The 14,199-nt window shown below is 41.5% G+C and overlaps 1 protein-coding gene across 1 annotated transcript in view; it reads left to right on the forward strand.

The window, feature by feature from the left end:
• The window catches only part of LOC125893551 (protein MTSS 1-like), a 54,317-nt gene that overhangs the window by 18,771 nt on the left and 21,347 nt on the right, over positions 1 to 14,199 (forward strand). The gene's annotated exons all lie outside the window — the stretch shown is intronic.

The following is a 14,199-nucleotide window of genomic DNA, read 5'->3' on the forward strand; positions in this document are numbered from 1 at the left end:
GATCACTGGAACCAGCAATTAAATCAGTTAATGGGTCAAATACACAGACTCATGCATAGACTCACAGATTAATTCAAGCTTGCACACCCTTGTATACACATGCACACATAAACGAACACAGCATAAGCAAAGTTTCAATCATACAGACTAAAATGCTCAAAATGATCTCTGCCCCTCTTGAATGGGCGGACAATGGATTCCTCAGGCTGATTTAATGCTGGTCTTTATTTCTGCTGTTTGAGAATTTATGGGTCAAACTCTTTTGTCATGTCACATGGTATAGACTCATTTGCTATGCCATTTAGTTTGTGCTATAAAACACATTAACAGAGAAAATACAAGAACATGTTTTTGAAAAATGTAGCCGCAACCATCTGCTCTAATACGAACATCTGCCCATTGACTTTGCAAATTTAGAGTTAGGCTCCAATATGCCCTTATCATTGAGTTGAGGGACACAGAAGTGTGAGTGTTTGTTTTTCTGTGAATGTGTGGAACAAAAAGGATAAGACATAAGATACTTTCTCTCCAAAAGAGAGACAGAAAGGGAATGCATATGTTTTCTAGACACGGAGGAGAGTAGGCCAAACACCTTTGAGTGTGTTTGACCCAGAAAAGAATCAGAGAATCCTCTGTGCACTTGACTATGCGTGCATGCAGTGTGTGTCCACACAAGTGTTGGTGGGTGTTAGCGCTGTTTGCTCTCTGTTTTTGTTTAAACATAAACCCGGTTAGACCAGTGAGCTTTGGATTTGGAACATCTGACATGCATGCAAAGCCAAATTCAAAACACATTTCTTTGGCAAATGAATTTAACACCGTGTGAGGGGGTTTGATAGGCGTTTATTAAGCACATTGCCATACTGATACTCCTTTCTGCATTGGTGGACATGTCTTATGATTATATTTTCTTTCGGGGAAAGTCACTTTGAATCCTGTTGTCTGATTTGCATCTGGCCTTAAGCAATTGTAAATCCTGTGATAATGTGAAACCTGACATCGGTGGGCTAAATGCTAATCATTTATTTTTGTCACTGTCCATGAAACACACAGCAGCAGACAAGTACATTAGTAAAGAACCAAGTTCTTCTTGTGTTTGTGCACCTTTAAATCCCAGTAATTCTTGATGGATGATTCATTCTCAGTTGTTGACATTTCCTAAATGTTCACCACTTATATAAAGTGATTAGAAAACCCTGGGCTGATAACATCTCTTCCCTCTGTGGGTGTGTATGTTTCTGAGAAACTGAGGGCAACCAAGCTAGTCTAGACTCTAGAGTGTGTGTAATCGCGTCTGTCTGCTGACTCTGTGTGCATATACTAATTTGTTTACCTGAAAGCATTGGCCTGTGTGTCTTTTTTGTGTCCAGTTCACAAGTGTATTGGTTGTGAATGTGTGTGCTAATTTTAGGTTTTTCCTCTCTGTAAAAGTTAAGACCACATCTCAGCAGCCATGCTGTCATCCAACACAGTCTGCTTTTGTTCTGTACCTCCACGCACATGCTTAAAGACTCACTCTGGAGTTCACAGAGGTGGTTAAGCTTACACTCAGAGAGCTGCCCTCCCAAGGCCTTGATGAGAGCCAAAATACTGAATGACTTAGAGGAAGATTAATCTGGCCTAATGAGAACTTTGTGTCTGAAAAGTTTGGCTCTAAATGAAGTGATTTGAGTTTGACAATCCCTGCAGTCAAGAGAAAATTACGTGTTGACATGTAATTTGTTTCCCATTTCCACTTTTATAAGTATTTGAGCACTTTCCCACGAAGCAAAGTCATGTAAGGTTGCCTGTCTGATTTCCTCTGTCCCTTCCTTCTCTCTCACTCTCACCTTCACTCTTTTTCTCTTTTCATTTTATCTCTTTCTCCGTGTCCTCCATTCCTCTGTATCTACACCCGCACCTCCTGTCTGTGTCCAGGCTGTCGAGGCCAGGTGCACACACAGCCGTTCTGTGACAGCAACACCGAGCCATTTCTGTTTATCCTCAGGAACTTTCTGCTCAGTTGAAACTCCTCTCAAGGACAGAGAAATATGGGAAGATAGAGGTGGGCAGAGACAGAGGAGAGTAAGAGCTAGGTTGCATTAGGAAGTAAGAGAAGTATAAGGTATGTTTGCATGCTCAGATTTTCCAGTATTTGATGTGTCATACTTGAGAACAGACTACAACAGCACACATTTGCATAAAGGCTCAGAGATGGAAACACACATGCACAGTGGGATGCCGTCATCAGCTTGTTGCAGTGTTACTGGGCAGGTGAGCCATCTGCTGCAGCATGGCAACTGAAGGTGAACTTGGATGAAGTGTTGCCTCATTCAGTCCTTTCCAGTCACTGAAAAAACTTAATTCTTTTAGAATAAGATAAAGTGACCTCATACTCACACATACATATTCCATATGCAATCATTTTAAGCTAATTTGGGGAAAAAATGATATCAGGAAATGTCTGGCAAAATGTGCTGAAGCATGCTGCTCTTTAAATAGATCTAATAGGTGTGAGTTTAACATTGAGTGTGTGAGATAATACAGCCATTGTATGGGTTGATAGATGGATAAGTAATGGTTTAAGTTCAGTCTATTTAAGTTACTCAGTCAGCGGGTTGAGCTTTCAGTGTGTGGATTGTTCCCCATCGTCCCATAGACACTTCATAAAACACTCCCAATGAATGATCTGTTTGTGTGAAGAGCGCGTATATGTGTGTGTGAGCGGGGGCGGGTGGACGGATGGATGTGGGGTGACACTGGGGTGGAGAATGTCCCCTTGCTAACTCTTTTGACAGCATAGAGGGCTCTTACACACATATACAAGCACACACATGCACACACAAATATGCATGTAAAGGCTCAGACACACACATGGTAGATGTAATCTGGTGGTCATTATTGCAAACAAGGCAGTGTTGTGTTTTACTGACAAACAGTTCAGTCTCTCTAGTGTGTGTGTATGTGTCTGGTTTAAATTATCACCAGTATCTCCCAGACTAGAGGCCTCCCAGTCTCTCTCCCCACAGGGAAAGGGAAGGGCACCGGCACATTCTGAGTGCAGGAGGTGAAAAACCAAGTTTTGTAGATATTTTTGATACCCCATTTGGTTTCAAGGAAGTGGCAAGTTAGGCTAGAACCTGATTTCCATTGCTGTCATGTGTCTGTTAATTATACAACTGAAGTTTTTCCCATCTTTGCTTTCTGTCTTGCATCATTTCCTCCTATTTGCAAACAGCTTATGGATGGTGAATATGTTCTGCGTAGAAGTGTAGAAGGTGTTGTCATGGTTGTAGATGTCCTATCTATTACTATACTGATTAATGTTGTTTAGCTTTTGGCAGTAATACATGGGAACTTGCTTGAAGCCTGTTGTGTATTTAGTACACACAGTTGTCTGTGCAAACACCCCAGTTACTAGTAATAGCAAACACCAGATAGTGTTTGCTATTACAATATTACGGCTATAAACAGTAATTTCTATAGTAAGGCATTTTGCTGTGAAATGTAGAAAAGTGATTGAATGATATACATATGAATAAATGTAAGATACATTTATTCGTCAATGAAACATTCCTTACATGGCCTTGGGCTCTTACGCAGGAGAGAATACAGTGCCGCTCCTTATTCACACCCATACCAAAACTGCATTGTGACTTATGTCGTAATATCTTCAGAAATGTCGCTCCCAAGTAAACCTCTTGCATAAGCCCCCAGATGGAGTATTGACAGTATTGAGCACTGAATCTGTTCTACAGGCTTTTTTCAAGAGCATGTGTCTACAAGGTCTTAATTATCGGTATGAATGTGGCTCTCCACCCTCCTTACTTGAATTACCAGTTTCTCTCTGTATGATTTAACACATGCATGTTGTAACATTCTTTTTCTAGTGCTAATATTGTTTTAGTTGTGTTTATTTTATTCTGCTGTGGTGTTGAGACCCATTTGCACCTAAGATCTGACCTGAGATTTCTGCCGTGGTCACAGTGTAAAGAATTACAAAATTGCAATTTAAACTGTGAGAATAAAGCAGTGGACTTTGGCTGTGACTTAAGTCCTGCATACAAGGAGACAAACGTGACTCAGACCTCATGACTCAGACCTTAGTTTATTCAGGTGTTTGTGTTGCACACAGTTATTGCAGTGGAAATAGGAACCTCTGTCCTCTTCACTGTGAATGATTAACCATGGCATCAGACTTTTTGCACGTTGTGATCATATGCTGACGTGATGCAAGTCCATACTTCTGTCTCATTTGTCCAAAAGTGCATTAATGTTGCCTTACGTTGATTGGGTTTCTTGATTTAATTGTTGTAAGTTGCAGTTACTACTGCCACTGCTTCTCTGTTCTGCATACCCTAAACCAAAAAGCAGTGAATTTAGTTCACTGGTAGAGATCCTAGTAAATCCTTTCTGTCTATCTGTCTGTGGAATGTGTGTCAGACCAGTAAGGAAGATTAGAGAAAAATTGGGGCACCAGAGCCCGGAAAAGAGCAAGAGTGGGCTCTAGGGTAATCTATTCTCTCTCTCATTCTCTCTCTCTCTCTCTCTCGCTCTGGTCATCTTATGACACGCTTAAACCCCCTCGTTGGGGGCTTTAATTGCATAGATTCTGGGCAGCGGACTCATAGCTGCTGTTGAGCTGTTACGTGCTGTGTGGAACAATATGCAAACACTGGCTGTGAGTGCATGAAGCCCCATATTGGTAGTTCTGTTACAACAAGTGATGATTTTGAGGGGTTATTTGTTTGCGACACATTTGATGCATTGAATGGTAATGAGGCAGAAATAAAATGGCACTTGTGGTGATTTATATTGTGGTCACAGATTTAGCCTTACATCAAAAGCTTGTGCACTTACACATAGCAGAGATCGTACATTTTGCCTTAATACACTTAATCCATCATTCTGACTGTTCCCCAAAACATGCAGCTCTAACGACATAGTGATGATCAGATGTTAACTTTCTGTTACTTTATGTGGGAAACAATAAGACAGAAGGGGCTGTGGAGGCTTTTTATTATTGAAATGAGTGAAGTAGTGTCTCTTGAGACAACACTGTGAAGCATTTCTCAATATTCAGTCACTAGAGATGGCATTTGCAAGGATGCAACAAAATGCTGTATTTCCATCATGCACTTTCCCATGGGACATTCTCCATTTCTCTTTGAGCATTTATTTCTGTCCTGACTTTGACCGCACATTGAACTTCCCAAATGCTTACCGACTGGATTAACTCAGGCACCATGTTAACATTATGGTACTACATTCGGAGACATCAGAGCCGAGGGGTGGGAGCAGAGGACTAAGCCAGTGCAGAAAGAAACCAGAAAGAGAGAAAACTAAACCGAGCACAGAAAGATCGGAGCACACAATAGAGAACTAGATCAGCGAGAGAACGGCTTAAAATAAGAAATCAAAGGAATACAGTAGAATAAAGGGGAGGGGGTGCAATTCCTCCATGACCTACATTTGCATTGCAATCTGTAGCTGCAGCCAACATGTGCAGTTATGACATAGCACTGTAAGAGTACAGTAAGCCAGTTAGCATAAATTACCATATCAAGTCTGCCTGGAGACTGTTTGCTAGCTCGGGATGTCTGTCTAGAGACCACCCTGATACTTTTCTCTTGTACTCCTCCTTGTGCGGCTTGTGAATCCTAGAGATCAAACTACCATGCAGTACTCTTCTTCTTAATAGTCTCCAGGCAGAAGTGTCGTGCTGTTTAATTTCTCTGATTGAACACTGTGACCCATGCTGTAGACATCAGCAGACATCTGGCTCCTTCTTGTGTGAAGCCTGCACTGCAACCATCCTCATTTAGGTCTTATTTTGGGGGCTTTTCTGCCATCAGTGTATTATTCAGAAAATGAAACACCTGCTCACTTAGAATCATCCTTAAAATCTGGGACTATATCTATGAAAAGGAACATGAATGTCCTCACAAACACTTCAAACTGAAGTATGTAACACCGCCTAACCACACTTAAATCCACACTTTATTTCACAGCTGCAACCAAATGTGTTTGACTACAATTACAAAACAGCAGCAGTCCAACAGTAGGCACAAAATAATCTAATAGAGAAAATGTTTTGATGTTGGCGCCCCAAGACATGCTAGATGTAGTGCCTACATCATGGGACAGATCATAGATGCAGAATGTTGATAGTACTAATGATGATGTATTGGGCAAATGGAAATCACCTTCTCTCTGTAAATAAGGACTGAATGTGCAGCAAATGTGCAAGATGAGAAATAACTCGCACAGCGCACCACAGAGTGTGACAGGAAAAAGGATGGTGGCATTTTGTAGACGAGACCAATGCATTCTTGTTATCTTAATTGGTTCCCATCCATTGCTTTAGTCTCCATTCAGACCACAGTGCTATGAAACAGAAACGGTGAAAGGGGGGAGAGTGACAGAGGAGGGATGCAGAGATACAGTAGCTCTGTAGGCATCCAAATGAGAAAGAGAGAGAGAGAGATGCACGGAGCAATGGGTGCATTTGTCGGCTATCTTTTCTTGTTTATCTGTGGCCTCGAGACCTCGTTAGCATTCATACTGCAGAACCACACGGAGGTGCCATACTGTCGCACTCAAATGACTCCTCTTTGTCATCTATACTCTCTGTCCCCCCCTATATCTTCGGCCCTCCTCACTAATTCACATCCAAGTTTTAATAAAGTCAACATATATACCTTTTCCTACATTCCCCTGTCTTTGCTGCCTCCCTCTCCCGCTCTTCACGACACATTTTAAAAAAGCATTATGTCAACGCTGTAAAGTTTAGCAGGAATTTTGTACAGCGCTCATTAGTATTCAGGGTGCAGCTTCAGAGTGGCACACTGACACACTTATTGTTACCAGCCTTGGCTCTGTATAGTGTACATCAGACCCAAACAGTTATGTTTCTTTGAAAGCACTAGATCTCTAAATCATCTCCATATACAGCACTCATTTGTCCCTGTAAATCTGCTGATAATTTCCACATTAATAGTGAGATGACAGAATAGAGTGAACGAGTGTAAAAGGTAGTGTGAAGAGAGAAAGAAGGCAAGTGAGTTGGAAGACAGAGAAAGTAAGGGATGGGATGGGAATAGTAGAGGACACTGGAAGGGCAGCAGAGGGAAAGAAGAAACAAGATCATGGCAGATAGGGAGGAGAGGGAAGAGGAGACAGGAGGAGATACAGCCTTCAGGAGAGGAGAGTAATGTAAAGGAGAGGGTGTCATGCATTACTATTCAGGATGCATTTCACTGCATTGCAGTGGCACACTGACACACATACTACAGTTTTCTCTATTGGTTCTTTAAAAGAATACAGACTGTGAATATCTTTGTAGAATTGCAGTCAGTATCACGATCTGCTTCATTGTTGGTCCGTTGCCAGTGTTGATGAATATTGTCACTGAGCCACACATCCTGCTGTCATTCACAGTCTGCACAAAGACGCTCAGACGTCAACCGGCAGTTGTTTTATGACTCATTTTACTATGATGCAAACCAGTGGCAAACAGCGTCATGGGTTTGTACCTGGCTAATGATCCCAGCCCTGCCTCCGTCTTTATCTCCTGTCAGTGCTCAGTGAATATGGTGCTATGAAGTAAGCAAAGGGGCTGTTAAAATGTATAATGGTTAGTAGTTTACAGTCCTCACTAGTGTGTACAGTATGTCTAAATAAAACCAGATAATGCTAGACTGGTTGCTACAACACAAAGTAAATTCAGATTTCACCATGAAATTCTTCAATTTTGAGACCTTCATATAACTGAGAATGTTATTTCCAGTATACTAATCAACTTAACTATGTCCCAGAACAAGAAAACATTTTTTTCCAGCTCTATACTTAAAGAATTTTTTACATTATCTGAAAATAGTCCTCATCATTATATTCTCTCTCCTGCTCCTCCTCTCTTTCAGCACCTCTTCTGCCTGCTCAACTTCTCTTTCTCTCTCTCTCTCTATCTTCTTCTTCTTCTTTCCTTCTCCTGTCTGTGGATGACAGCTGTTGGGAGCTGTAGTCAGACAGTCCAGAGTTTTTTGTGTGTCAGCGCTGGTCACACTGCAGCAGGTGCGTGTGTGTTTGCTCGCCCACACGTTTGCATGTGTTGGTGCCCATTGAGGCCAGACTTGCTGACTGTCAAGTGTATGTGTGTGCATTTGTGTGTGTGTGTGTGTGTGGGTAGACAGGGTGAGCTGACTTTCTGTCATCAGCTATTGATGAATGAAGAGGTGAGATGGTTCTCAAGGAGGCCAGGGCAGCCATCAGAGCAGACTATAATAAGCCGTTAACCTTGCAGACCATGCAGATACTATCCCCACATACCTCCTTACTTAACCCCTTTACCTGGTATGAATAGTATGGTAGATTTAGAGATCATTTTTGGTCGATCATTTGACTTTATTCCAGCTGCCCTCAGGTTCCAGATTCATTAAAAGTAGTCACATCCGCCACTTATTTTATTGTTAATTGAAAAATGTAATTGTAGACTTACAGTGAGCTACCAGACTGACAGAGCAGAAATATAAATCAATGAATGAAATCCTAGCCTGTTTGTGTGCTATGTGGGTGGCTCCATCTGGGCATGCCAACTGCTCAGCTAGTGTGTGTGTGTGTGTGTGTGTGTGTGTGTGTGTGTGGTATGTTTTCAAAGACATCATGCTAAGAATCTGTAAAATGATTCAGATCTTATGAAGACAGTAACGCACTTCAGTAGTTTTTTGCCACACAGAACAAGAGGTTATTTTTTAATAGTTTGTTTACAAAAAGTAGTGACTGTTAAGGAAATTAGGATACATTATATTTATTAGATTAAAAAGTCAATTCTTACATTACTTCATCAACACTGAAACACCAAAACAACAGCTGCAACAAACAATAACTACAAGGCATAGCTATTATCTAATAAGAAGTGGGACAGTCAGCCTGTTCACTCTGCAGAGTCTCAGCATGTTAAAACTTTATTCTGGGGCCATTCTTCTCTCCATGATCACTTACATTGGTTCTTCCCATTGAATTTGCTCTGATTCCTAACACCTGGAATAGTTTAAGTTAGAGATTTGACTTAACTCCACCTGTGCCTACTGTAATTCTTGCACATTGACAGTAAAACTGTCAATGTGATCACCAGTTGTTGCTCACAAAGTGGTCTGACAAGACAGCCAAAACAGATTAATGACAGCAGCTTTGTGTTATCACCTTTATTAGCTGGAGGCAATGGAAACTTGGCTTCTTAACATTACTGCTAGATAACACGCAGCCATGCAAACACGCATCATTATTTTGGAAACATGCCACCGCTCATTTTTCGGTGTAACTCCTCCCAGCTTTGTTCGATTGGAGCCCAACATGAAGAGGAAAAGATGCGTTCCTAAATATAGCCGGCGTAGTGCAGATATAGCCTTAGTGTTTTCTCCAGCTCTCTAATTAGCTGGTGAACAGATCTCCTTACCTCTGTCCAGCTGGGTAAGTGCATGTGTGTGTATCCAGCTGTATGGTCTCCAGTCTCTTATCAGTGTAACCACTGGCCCGTGGTTAACAGCGACCATCTGGTGCCCATACAGAGTTGGTTTTTAGCTAGCAAGCCTCTCTGATCTTCATGTCAAAATTACCCCAACCAAATCCCACTCCCTCTCTCTTTCTTTATTTCTCCTTCTCCCCTTTTGCCTTTAAGTGCTATTCCTCCTCCTCTCTCTGTTTCTCTTCTGCCTTGTATATGAATGTATTTTTTTAACTTTTACCTTTCTTCTCTCCCTTCCTCCTTCTGTACTCCTCCCTAAATCACTCCTATTTCTCTCTTCATATCAGATTTCCCTCTGTTCTCTAATGAGAAGCTGAGATCTGTGTAAAGGTTCAGACTGGCCAAGTGTGTTCACACTTTCTTTAGTGGGTTTAGCAGAAAGCACAAACTGTAGGCTCTACATGAGTACCTTTTTAGACTGATGTATCATTTTAATAAATGAATGACAGGTTAAAGAAACTTAGCAATAAGTCAGAAATTTTAGGCTGGATAGTTGGCAATTTGGGATACATAGAGAGAGTTAAGTGTGCTACAGCCCAAGGTAGAAGCAAAGTCCCACTATGTAATAACAATAAAGGTGTGCTATGTGAGAGTCAGAGTTGTGTGAACATGGTTCATGGTACTCCTGTTCCACCTGTATTTATGGTTATTTACCAAGTGAATTAATTACAAGACTAGCCAAAATAAACAGTGGTTTCTCACACAGGATGTCTTAACCATGGACCAAGAGGCTACACATCATTATGAGCGCTAGTTAAATGAAAGAATCCCTTTTTGCTGCATTTTATCAATACATTAACCTTTTATCTACTGCCGTTTTAAAGTCCTTTATCTGCTTTCTTACAAAATGCATAAAACCACACACACACACACACACAGACACACACACACACACACACACACACACACACACACACACACTGCGTCAGCACAGTGTGACATTCCCAGGAACAGTCTGGAAGGGGGTTGAGGACAGAGACAGACTTGGCAGCTTGACATCAAATTGCTATACTATCTCTGTCACTTTGTCACACACAGACACACACACACTGACAGAAAACTATCACCTCTGTCACAAATATCCTATGACTATTGAAACTGTACCCACAGAAAGCTGAAATATCACAGACCAAGAGAAAAAGTCTTTGTAGGACATAAATGAAAAGTAGTGGTTTGTTGGTTTTACAACCTGATACAGAGAGAACTGATGAACAGCTGCAAGACAGTCCATTGACTTTATACTGTCTACCCTTTACTATGGGACAATAGTAACTGGTTAGGTCTGATAAGGTTGGTGTTTTTTGGAATGCTACCTAAATCCTGTGTGGACCAGAAATACTGTGAACCATTAAAATTTCTTGAAGTTTCTCGTGCTGCCTCCTGGGTCACTAGGTTTGAACAAAGGCATCAGTTAAGCATCGTGTGTACACCAATGCGCCAAAGAGCCAAGCTTATGGTGCTATAGTGTATGTGTGTGTTATTGACTGGTTAAGTGTTGGTGGTGCAGGGATAATTACAAGCCTCCAAAACAACCGTGTCACACAGCAGCTATTTCTACTGACAGCCAGCTATGCCACTACACACACACACACGAACACACAGCAGCGGTCTGGCCGTGCACTGAAGCAATCGAAGCTTGCTTTTGTGCATGTCTGTGTGTGTGTGTGGTAGACAGCTGGTGCTGCCAATGGAGCTATTTCTATCCAGGGGTCACTCGGTGCTAGACAAAGTAGACGATGTGTGTTAGCAGCCACTTTATCCTGAGAGCAACAGAGCGACTTTCCACAAACAGGGCAGATTGGCCTGATATCTACTTTTGACCAGCACCCTAACCCTTAACACTTCTCTGACTGCATGTCATGTGTGGGCTTGTGGTGGGCGATATGGTTGAAATCGATATCATGATTAATGAGAATTGTATTTTTTTTAAAAATAATATCACAATATGGCAAAAGCGTGCAAAGACATTGAATCAGTACAACCACACACTGCTGTACTGTGCATTATATTGGAGTGCATGTGTAGGGTATGGTGTGAATATGCTTCCTGAAGGGTATGACAGGTCAATGACTTTATACATGGCAGAAAACTAAAGGGGCCTAACCTCGTAACACTGTTACAGGCACACACATACACAGTTTCCTTGGTAACTGTCAGTCATGGCTGCTACCTGCTGTGGAAGCAAAAAGTTTATTTCACACGTGGAGTATGTGGTATTGCTGAATTGTTTTAGCTTAACATGGCAGCATTATCATAATTATCATGCTGCCATGGTGTTGTCATTTAGTTGCAAGGCTCAGTTAATTGTTATTTCTGCCCGTTTATGCTCTTGGCATGGGAGGAGCTCTTTTGCCATACCCATGTCTTGAGCAACTCTAACGTCTGCAGACAAATTTCTGTCTCTTTCAAATACAACCTGGTGAAAGGAAGTGTGCCATCCAGAGAGGTATTGCAATAATCTTACAAAATCTGACTTGTGTGTGAGCTGGAGTTTAATCTTTTTATCACACCCATAACGGCACACCTTTGTATATAGCCAAGAGCAGATTTTGGTGGGTGTGTAGGTGGGTATTGGCAGATGAATAAACAACCGAAGCTCTTCTTTTGAAAGCATTTGCTACATGACTCTACAGTAATAGCCAAATGAAAAACGTTTGCAGCACTGAAACCTTCTTTTTTTTTCTTTTGGCAGCGTGGCCTCCTTGTGGCACTGTGGCATCTATCAGCCACACCCTTTTAGAATAACAAGTACTCATAGTAAGGGTGAGATGGGCAGAGGGATGGATGGATAGGATGACTAAACAAGTCAACGCAGGAATGAATGGGAATTATGGTGTTGTATAACAGAAAGGTCTTTTATGGCATGTAGTAGCCACACCCTCTGCAATAACAAGCACGCACAGTGAAAGTGGAATGGATAAATGAATGGATAGAGGGAAAAACTGAGGTCATAATGGGCTCAATGGGACTGACATTAAATTTTGTATTGTTGAAATGTTTCAGAAAGTTGTAATTAAACATCTAGAACAGCTTAATTCACTGTGACGCTGTCTCTGTGTTACATTTTGTTTCTGCAAAGCACAGTGAGCAGCTGAGACTTAAAAGTACAGATGCTGTTCCACTGGTTTAGTTTTGGAGTAAAGCAAAGGGTAGATATTTTGCCACTGTGTTGAACTGATTCAGTCTGGCAGCCACAGGCAGCCACAAAGAGACAGAAGCAGAGAACTTGTCTAATAGGGCCACATCTTGCAAAACTGACATCAAATATCTATGAAACTTATTTAAACTTAGGAATACGCACAAGAAAACACTTTATCCACTCAACATTTCTTCACACATGATCATGGAATTTAGACGTTCAGTAATTCAGAACATATGCTCCAAACTTTGAGCCCATCTTCTCCCCACTCCAGCTCAGCCTGAGATTCACAGTTCACATGGGGTAACTCTAAAAAAAATCTCACACCAGTATAAGGTGTTGAGGAGTCTGGTCCTGGTGCAAGCATTTTCATAAATCTGTTGTTTATTAATCATTTTAGTTGGAATATTAACTCTAACCATTTGAAAGTAAAGTTATAATTTGAAGGTTTGTCTCAGTTTATTCATTTTATTCCTGGTCTTTTTTATACCACTCCAGTTATCATGAGTGAGTGTTGTAGGCCAAATCAGCAGCCTCTTCTCAACTGTTTTGTCCAGTCTCTGATGGAGAGAAATACAAGCGTGTGCGTGTGCGTGTTGTGAATCTGAGTGTGAGTGAGTGACAGTTCTGTGTGTGTGTCTCTGCATGCAGCAAGGACTGTGCTGACAGCAGAATGGCTTGCTCTGTTGGTGGGGATTCACACATCACATCAGATCATCACAATCAAACTGTCTGTAACACATGCACACGCACACACACACACATACACACACACGAAACCACGCAACTGAGAGTATCACTGGGCTTCTCATGCACTCAACAGAATGTCGCAAGCACCCCACACAGTTTCATGCAAGATCTCTCTGCCCCCATCTTCGCTCTCTCTCTCATGCACGCACACACTCACAGTGGTGCCTCAACCCCACAGAGAAACCCACCAGTCATACTGAGCAGCCAGACAATAGTTCTGTCAATCAACGTCAGGGCCCTGCTTAGCTGTCGAGCCTGAGGCCTTCCAGTGGACAGCTAGTTAGCCTGTGTGAAGGAAACTGAAATTAGCCTCTAGCACATTTACAAGGCTCCAGCTCCAACTTCCCTTCACTGCTCTTGACCTGAATATGTGTGCAGTTCGTAACTATGTTTCACACTGATTCCCACAGTGGGGCAGAGAGTGGGGCAGTGAGTGCATGTTACAGATGTTTTATTTATGAAGTCCTGAAACTTTTTTTCTCCTGCAGTCAATAGACTCTCAGTGTAGTAGGAAATCAATTAAAGCGCAGCATTATACCTGAACAGCACCACTGTATACTGATTTTTTTTCCCCTTTTTTTTTACTAAACACCACAATATCAGTATTGTGACAATATTGTTGGGTTGACTGTTGGTGTGTACAGAAAATGACATCATTTTAGTGTAATGCAGCCTTTAAAATCAGGAAAAGATAACACTCATGACATAATGATAAACAAAGCCTGCTTTACATTCAGGTTTTAGATGTACAGCAATCTTCAAGGGGTGCAATGAATTGTAGTTGCATCTTTTCACATACAAATAAATA

This window comes from Epinephelus fuscoguttatus, linkage group LG8 (genome assembly GCF_011397635.1).
Source record: "Epinephelus fuscoguttatus linkage group LG8, E.fuscoguttatus.final_Chr_v1".
Classification (NCBI taxonomy): Eukaryota; Metazoa; Chordata; class Actinopteri; order Perciformes; family Serranidae; genus Epinephelus; species Epinephelus fuscoguttatus.